Raw genomic sequence first — 7,837 nt, forward strand, 5'->3', positions numbered from 1 at the left:
TCTCTCTCTCTCTCTCTCTCTCTCTCTCTCTCTCTCTTATTTTTGACTCTATGTACATTTTAGGATTTGCTTAAGCAGAACAAAATAAATTTTAAACAAAAGGGAAGGGAGGATGAAACTTCATGAAGTTGTGAAAAATAGCCCTTTCCTTCTGAATTGATTTAGAAGGACTGTGATTAGTCCTGTTCTGCTGTAGGCTACTTAGGTTTTCATTCAGTGGCTTCAGTTCATTTACACCTGATGTCATTGCTGCTGAAGTCAAGGGCTTGACTTCACAGTCCCTGCATGTTTTCCCAAGAGGGTATGGAGGGCTAACATGGTCACTAGAGAATAATACAGGTTCTCAAAGGGACCGGGAGGATCCGAGTTGAAGCTTACACTCCCTTCTGCCATTCCTAACATCAGTACGGTAGGTGCCACTTAAAATGTGAGCTCTTCACTCAGCCTCTCTGCATCTCTGTCTCCTCATCTGTTGAACAGAGATAAGATTTCCTCCTTTTCTACCTTACCAGGATCTGTGAAGATTAGATACTGGCTGTAAAGTCCTTACACAAAGGTACTGGCGCATTATTCTAAACAAGATTAGTCAACAGATGGGGGTAGGGAGGTGGGGCTCTCTCCCCAGTGGATTGCCTAATACCTTTGAATTGGTCCTAGAAGTTAGCAGCCCATCTCTCCTACTTTGATTGGTTGGGGAAAGTTAGGTGTGAGTGGTTGGCCTTTCGATTTATTTATAAGGTTAAAAATTGTTTGCTAGTGAAAGTTTGTATTAATAAAAATAAAATGTGCTTTGAATCTGAAGCAGGTTTTATTTGAAAAGAAGGTGCAGGGGAGGTCTCTAGGAACATATGTGCCACGGAGGGCTATTTGCATATATTTGATCTGCAAGCATGCTCCAGTGATTTCTACAGTATACCTTGGAGTTTTAAGTTGTAGCAAAGAGCTGCTACCAGTGGAATGGCAATACAGTCGCTCCCTCCAGCTTTATTGCGGCATACAGCGACAACTTCATTTTTAGCGTTAAAAAAAAAAAATCCTCTTCACTTAATTCAGACAGTGACCTGCAGGCCTCATTCCGACTGAAGGAGCCATTCAGAATACTTCCAGACAAAAGCCGGGCTTTTTCCTAGCAACCAGATCAAAGCCAGATCTCCCAGAATAGCTCCCGCCCAGGTTTCCTTTGGCGCTTAGGTTCACAAGGATTCTGAGGCTCGTGGTATCCAGTTCAAACTGCTTTTTTTTTTTTTTTTCAAACTGAAATGGAAAGGAAAACTCCCGAGGAATTTTCGTAGCCTCGGAAAGCTGGCGAGTGTTGCCACGCCACTTAATCTTGGGAGAACATGGTGGTCGTTCGTAGCATCTCTAAGTTGGTTATCGCCTACATCTGCATGTACCTCTGCCTGGCTCCCAGAGAATGGTCTCTCTGTTTCCTCTCTGCCGGTACCTAATATCAGCTATGCCCAGGAGCCGCCTGATGAAGACTTCCTGTTTGTTTTGAGTCATTCTTGGGGTGATAAATATACTTGAGCTTTCTGCTTAGAGAAGAAAGAAACCAGCTGCCCTGAACTAAAGAGAAAAAACGCAGAAATTCACTGAATGGCCCTGTTATCATAGACTTTCAAGGGCGGCCTAAAAATGAGAACTGTAAGACTGGACAAAGTAAATAATTTCCATACTAAAGCATCTCGCCACAGGCTTAGACCTAAGCTGTTTGTCTTTAATCATTTGGGCAAACCATACATTTTTCACTCTTCTAAGAGTAACAGCATTGTTTAGAAATTTTGTAAAATGTAAACTTACACTACGGAGTAATGGTGAGCTATATAAATAAACAATTACAGTTGTGGTTTTTTGATCTGACCACAAGCTTTTAATGCCATTTGTGTATGAACATATAATGCTTCTGGATAAACGATAATGTTTACACTGTTGGGTCATCCACTGCTGTAGTGAGCCATTTACATACATGATTGTTTGGATTTAGGCTAGCCCAAGAACAAAAGAATATTATAAAATTACTTCAAGCAAGAATGACAGGAAATCCTTTATAGCTCAAATATCACTTCTTAAATAAAGCTGTGGAATTTTTGTCCTGTTTTAATCTCGCTTTTGTTTCTGAATAGGTTTGGATTTGGTGACTAGAGTGTTCTAAGGGGGAATTTTTACCTATGGTCAAGTTTTTTCAAGTGTTTTGTTTTGTTTTGTGTTTTTAAATCTGAATGTCTTTTGATGCTTGTTTTAAGTTCAGTATGAATTTCTAAAAGTTGTGTGCTGCAAATAAGACTCTTTCTTCCATGTGCTCAGAGTGAATTGCATACCTCTTTCTAACAAGATACAGTCTCTGAACGTGATTTCAGTAGTAGAAGAAAAGTTTACTAATAATGTATGCTATGTTTCCCAGGCCAACAGAAAGGACATGTTTAATTAGTATAATTCAGACTGAAGTTGCCATTCAGTCTCATGATGTCAAATGAATGATGCAGGTATCCAGGCAGGGTAGTGTACTTGGCCTTGTGACTATGTATATCAACTACAAAACTGCACTTGAATTGCTGAGTGTGAAGAGTCCCTAACCCATTGCAGTCGCTGATAGAATGACTAGAACATAGTGTTTCTTGGAGGAGAGAATTGTTGGAGACAGGATTCAAAACTCAAGTTAGAAAAAAATGAAATGACATTGGCCATTCATAAAAGATTGAGAAGGTTGTATTTATATATTTAGGAATACAAATATGAATATTTAAAGTATATATACATGACATATGCACATATATACATACATGATATATATACATATATATATATATCATGTATATATAACAATAATTAATGAAAAATGGGCCACAATTTTGAAGGAGAGGAAGGAGGGATATGTGGGTTTGAAGAGAGGAAAGGAAAGGGGAATATAATGTAATTATAATCTCAAAACATAAAAGAAATAATAAAAATGTTAAAAAACATAACCGGTAACTTGACTTGGGTGGAACCTGTCACTTAAGAAATATAAAAAAAGTGTGAAATACCCTCTAGTTTTCTGTGCTATTTCATGTCAAGCATTAAGTAGTGAAGTGAAACTCCATGCTTCCATTGATGCTACACATGGCAACCACCATTGCCTTCTCAGCAATAGAACTTGCTTAGACCTGTCAAAATGAACAGTGGCCAAGAGGGCATGTTCGTGAGCTAACCTTCAGGGGTGAGTTCACCGCACTTTCTAAGCAACACACATGTCTTCATATTGGAATCAAAGCCTAATAATCATATTTCATAGACATGCATGGTCCTATGTATGGCCCTTTTTATTACAAGATGCTTTCCCTGGCGACACTCCCTGGGACCATTGGGTGTATCTAAGTGGGAAGAACAGATGACATTCTGTCCTACCCCTGATGGCTATGCCTGAAGCAAGGCTGTTCCTTCTTCAGAAGTAGAGATGACTCCACACACCACGTAAGAACATTCCAAGAGAATTTTCTATGACATATAGGTAGCAAGGGAATATTTCTGAGTGTGGTATCTTGTAGCGGCTGGGTCCCATAGCAATGGGTCCCATAGCAACGAACCCAGGATGTCCTCAAACTTATTACAACACCCAATTTCTGATTCCAAGAGTTCCCAAAAGTTCTTTTTTAATTGGTGGGGAACTGGCGTCAGGTATTTTGTTTCAAAGGCTTTGAAGAAAAAAAATAAATTATTTTATTAGAAGAAATAAGGGTGGGAGAGGGAGGGTTTTTCACACCCGTCTTCACACCTCCTGAGGTGATGAGTCCAGCCCTCACAAAGTAAAATGGCAGGTTTCACACTGAACCCACCCAGATAAATTCTTGTAGTACCTACTCATTTAGCTCTTCAAGAATACAAAGGCACCAAGTGAGTTGTGGAGAGGGACCTCCATCTGCTTGGCTTTACCCCGTTGTCCTCTTGGGATTCCTTCAGCATGCCATGTATGTATGGTTTTTCAGAAGATTCTGGCTCTAGAGTTAATGAATTTTACCAACTGGGCTCCAAGCTTGTACTTCTTAGATTCTCTTTGCTACCTTCTCTTTTTCCGTCCTAAGCTGCTCATTGGTATGGATCCGATTTATTTCCCACCACTGTACTCCTTTCAGAATGACTTATTTGGTCCCAATGTGTTACAGAATGCTGTCACTTTACTCAGGCTCAGAGACTACGCACGATCATACCTGAGAGCCAAATAATTCTAAAACATGATCATGGCCATTTTTTTTTCTCCTAGCAAGCAAACATTGCCCTCAGCTACAGAGCGACTGAAAAGTGAAGCTCCCTAGGAATCACCCAGGAGGCATACCTACCACCTACCACTTAGTAAATCTTTCTGTTATCCTGAACCGATTCAGTTTGTTTGTTTGTTTCAGAATGAGACAACCATATCTTGATGTGGTGAAAGCAAAAAATGTATCCTTTCTGTGCATAACTGTCACATGTCCCTGTGTTAATGTTCTACCTATCAGCTTCTGACTTCCTTTATGGAGTAGCTTCCTTTGCAGCGTTCTGGTCCTCCCATCCTTTACCAAGCTATAACTCCCAGGAGAACTAAACTGTTGTGAGTAGAGAACAACTTTGTTATGTTGACAAAGTCCCTCCTTTCCAAACTGTAAATACAGAACACAAAGAAATTAATTTTTAGGCTCTCAAGATTAGTAAGGCTACAGCTAGAGTTTTGGCTCTTGACTCAGTCTAAAGCCTTATACCATACTGTGTCTACTATTGTTAGACTATATGATATGAACTGAAGGAATGCAGGCTCCTAGCTCCTGGCTTGCACTGTAGGCTGCCTGGACAGTCAGCGTAACTAATTATAAGATCAGTAACTAGGCAGCTAAAGTCCAGGAAATATCCATGGCATCAAATTCTACTCTTCGTTAGAGTCTGAACAAGCTACCCAGTACTGCTTGAAAAGTCTTATAAACTTTAAGGCCACCACTCAATCTCACTTCAGCTGTTTAATTATAAGATTAATTTTTCTCTTAAACTGAAAATAATTTCTCCCATATTTTATATTCTGATCACAAAATCCCCTCCCTCATCTCCTCACAGACCCTCCCCTACATTCTTCCAACTCCATGCCTTCTTTCTCTCTCTCTTTAGAAAATAAACAGGCAAATAAAAAAGAGAATGAAACAAAAAATAAACCTGAGAGATGCATACACAAAAACACAAGATTGGAAACCATAGTATACAAGCAAAGGATATTTTTACCTTTAAAAAAATGCCCAAAGAAAGTAAATTGAGGGGAAAAAATCTCCAAAACTATCATTGAGTTTGTTTTGTGTTGGTTATTTATTGCTGGGCATTGGGGCTGCCGTTAAGTGTGGTTTCTACACCTGTAATTGCAGAAATTAAATCCTAAAAATGAATTTTTTCCCTTTAAATGCAATTGTCAATTGGAGACAGCACCTTGGTTAGGGCTGGGAGCTTCAACGCTGGCACCCATGTGCAGGCCCTGTGCATGCTGCCAGCATCTCTGAGTTCTCACCTGCATCAGTGTTGTTATGTTGGGAGGCCATGATTCCTTGGGGTTCTGTCCCCTCTGGCTTTTTACCAGTTTTCTGCCTCCTCTTAGACATGTATGTATATTCACTGTGTGTGCAGTGTAGTTGGAGACTGTTAAGAGGATATAACAACCCTTGTAATGAGTTAAAAATGGTTGTGAGCCTCCATGTGGGTGCTGGGAACTAAGCCCAGGTCCTCTTCAGGAGCAGTAAGTGATCTTTACATATCTCTAGCCCTGCTTATTAGATTTTTTTTTGACAGTAGATAAATTGGTTACTTTTTCTGAACCTTGATTTCTTTAAGAGACTAAGAAGGGCATTCATACAAATTACATAAGAAAAATATGCATGAAGAACTTTCTGATATATGGGGCTAGGATATAGCTCAACTGGAGACTGCTCACCTAAAATGTGCAAAGTGCTGGGTTTAATCTCTAGCACTGTATGTAATAAACACCAAATAAATATTTTCTCATGTAAAATATATACTAGTGACAGATAATAAGTATCATTATTAAAAAATAGGTTTCCTTGTCTGGAAAAAAGCACCATCAAAACAAAATATCGCTAAACTTCTCCACATAAATAATCATTCTTTGACCATCAATTTTTCTTCTTGAGTAAAATTCTTGAAAAATTTAGTTTTAATTCTTTTTTTTTGGGGGGGGGGTCAAGTGCTATCCAGGGTCAAAGGTTTTACTCCTTCAAACTGTGGTCATTATTGGGATTTTCTGCATCTCGTGAGCCTCTGTTGTCTGTGTTCTTCTCTTGTACGATGAATCCCAGTCTTTTAGGATAATGAGACAAAGGTCACTAAGGCAGTTTGATGGCCCAAGAGAATTGTGGTTTTCTCTTTCAGAAGAAAATGCCCACAGTCCTGCAAATATACTTGGCACAACTATATGAGACTTTGAATAAACTAATTAGGTGGAGTTAGCATTTCAGCCATGACCAACATAGTTAAGAATCAGGATAGGTGTACCATTATTTGGAAGAAACCTAACCAGAAATTTAGAAGGAACTGAATCACCAAGAGAATGTATGCCTCAGGAAGAAAATGCCCTTCAGGATGAGGTTCGTCCCTTTCTTTCCCTTCCCTTCCCTTCCTTTCCTTTCCTTTCCTTTCCTGTTCTTTTCTTCTCCTTTCCTTCCCTGTCTCTTTCCCTTTCTTTCTTTCTTCCTTCCTTCCTTTCTTTCTTTCTTTCTTTCTTTCTTTCTTTCTTTCTTTCTTTCTTTCTTTCTCCATTATAATAGTTATGTTTGTGGGAAAAATGAACAGAATTTTAGTGGGAAGTCCAGAGCTGGTTTTCATAGCAGAGCCCACTTTTAGAAATAATGAACTGTCAACCTTGTCATATAAGTTGTGAAGATCTGTTTATGGGAAGAGACCACCATCTCATCAATGCCCCTGCGTGATAAAGCCATCCAGGGGGATGGTAAAAATAATGATTTGTTAGATTGCTGATGTTCTTGCTGTTAAGTAAATATCTGTCTGTTACTAGGTAGTCAGAGCACAACCAACTTCCAAGCCTCTGTGGCAGAACTCAAAACTGAAACCATTTTGAAGGAATTTGTCTGGTTCTCAGCACCACAAACATCTGGGAAAGGAAGCTGTTCAGAATCAGAGCTCTGGCAGAGTATCTCCAGCTGCACTGTCATACGCCGGGCATTGAGGCTGTGCACCGCAACCCACCATACCTAGTGACCAGTCATGTATTTTGTCCCAACAACAAGAACTCTTTGAGAAGAGCATTTCAGTGTTTGATTTCATTTGGAATAATACAAAAAGCTAGGTACTAAAGAATAAAATGTGTCATTTGTAATGGGCCAAGGCTGTGTCTAGGTCATTCAAGAGCAACATAGACAATGTGAAACTTGAAGGGGTCTCTTGGCACATGAGTCTTCTAAGGTTTCCCCTGTGACTGGTGTGAGTTTGTCTGGGTAGAGAATCTATCTCCTTTTATTGTTTTGTGTTATATTTATCATCACCTGTAGTCACTGCAGGCTGAACAGTTTTCTATGAAATGACTTATTCTAATAATTAAAAGAAGACAATATTCTTTTGGTGAATGGCTGTTTTGTCTGCATTATTAAATATAACTTGCGTTTTTCTTTGTACCATTGCTGCATAAAAGATTTATCTTTAATTAGTCTGAGGTGTTTTGTAACTTACCTTTGTCTCTAAGTAAAAGATTTTTCTTCTTCAAAAATAAGTGAATTCTGAGTTGACAAGCCAGAAGAAAAAAACAATACCTGCTGTAAGATTAAAATTACTAAAAATTTTTCAGTATGAAGTCACTCCTAATTTGCTATAACTGAGTATT

General features: G+C 39.0%; 1 long non-coding RNA gene across 2 annotated transcripts; it reads left to right on the top strand.

Moving 5' to 3' along the window:
* The first annotated feature begins 3,563 nt into the window (after window positions 1-3,563).
* LOC116091964 lies at window positions 3,564-7,340 on the top strand. Of its 2 annotated transcripts, none has more exons than XR_004119121.1 (2): window positions 3,564-3,654; window positions 7,016-7,340. It is a non-coding gene; the product is annotated as an uncharacterized LOC116091964 (long non-coding RNA). The 2 variants fall into 2 exon arrangements; XR_004119122.1 differs by lacking the exon at window positions 3,564-3,654 and adding an exon at window positions 3,852-3,944.
* The last annotated feature ends 497 nt before the right edge of the window (window positions 7,341-7,837 follow it).

Source organism: Mastomys coucha, unplaced genomic scaffold (genome assembly GCF_008632895.1).
Source record: "Mastomys coucha isolate ucsf_1 unplaced genomic scaffold, UCSF_Mcou_1 pScaffold15, whole genome shotgun sequence".
Lineage (NCBI taxonomy): Eukaryota > Metazoa > Chordata > Mammalia > Rodentia > Muridae > Mastomys > Mastomys coucha.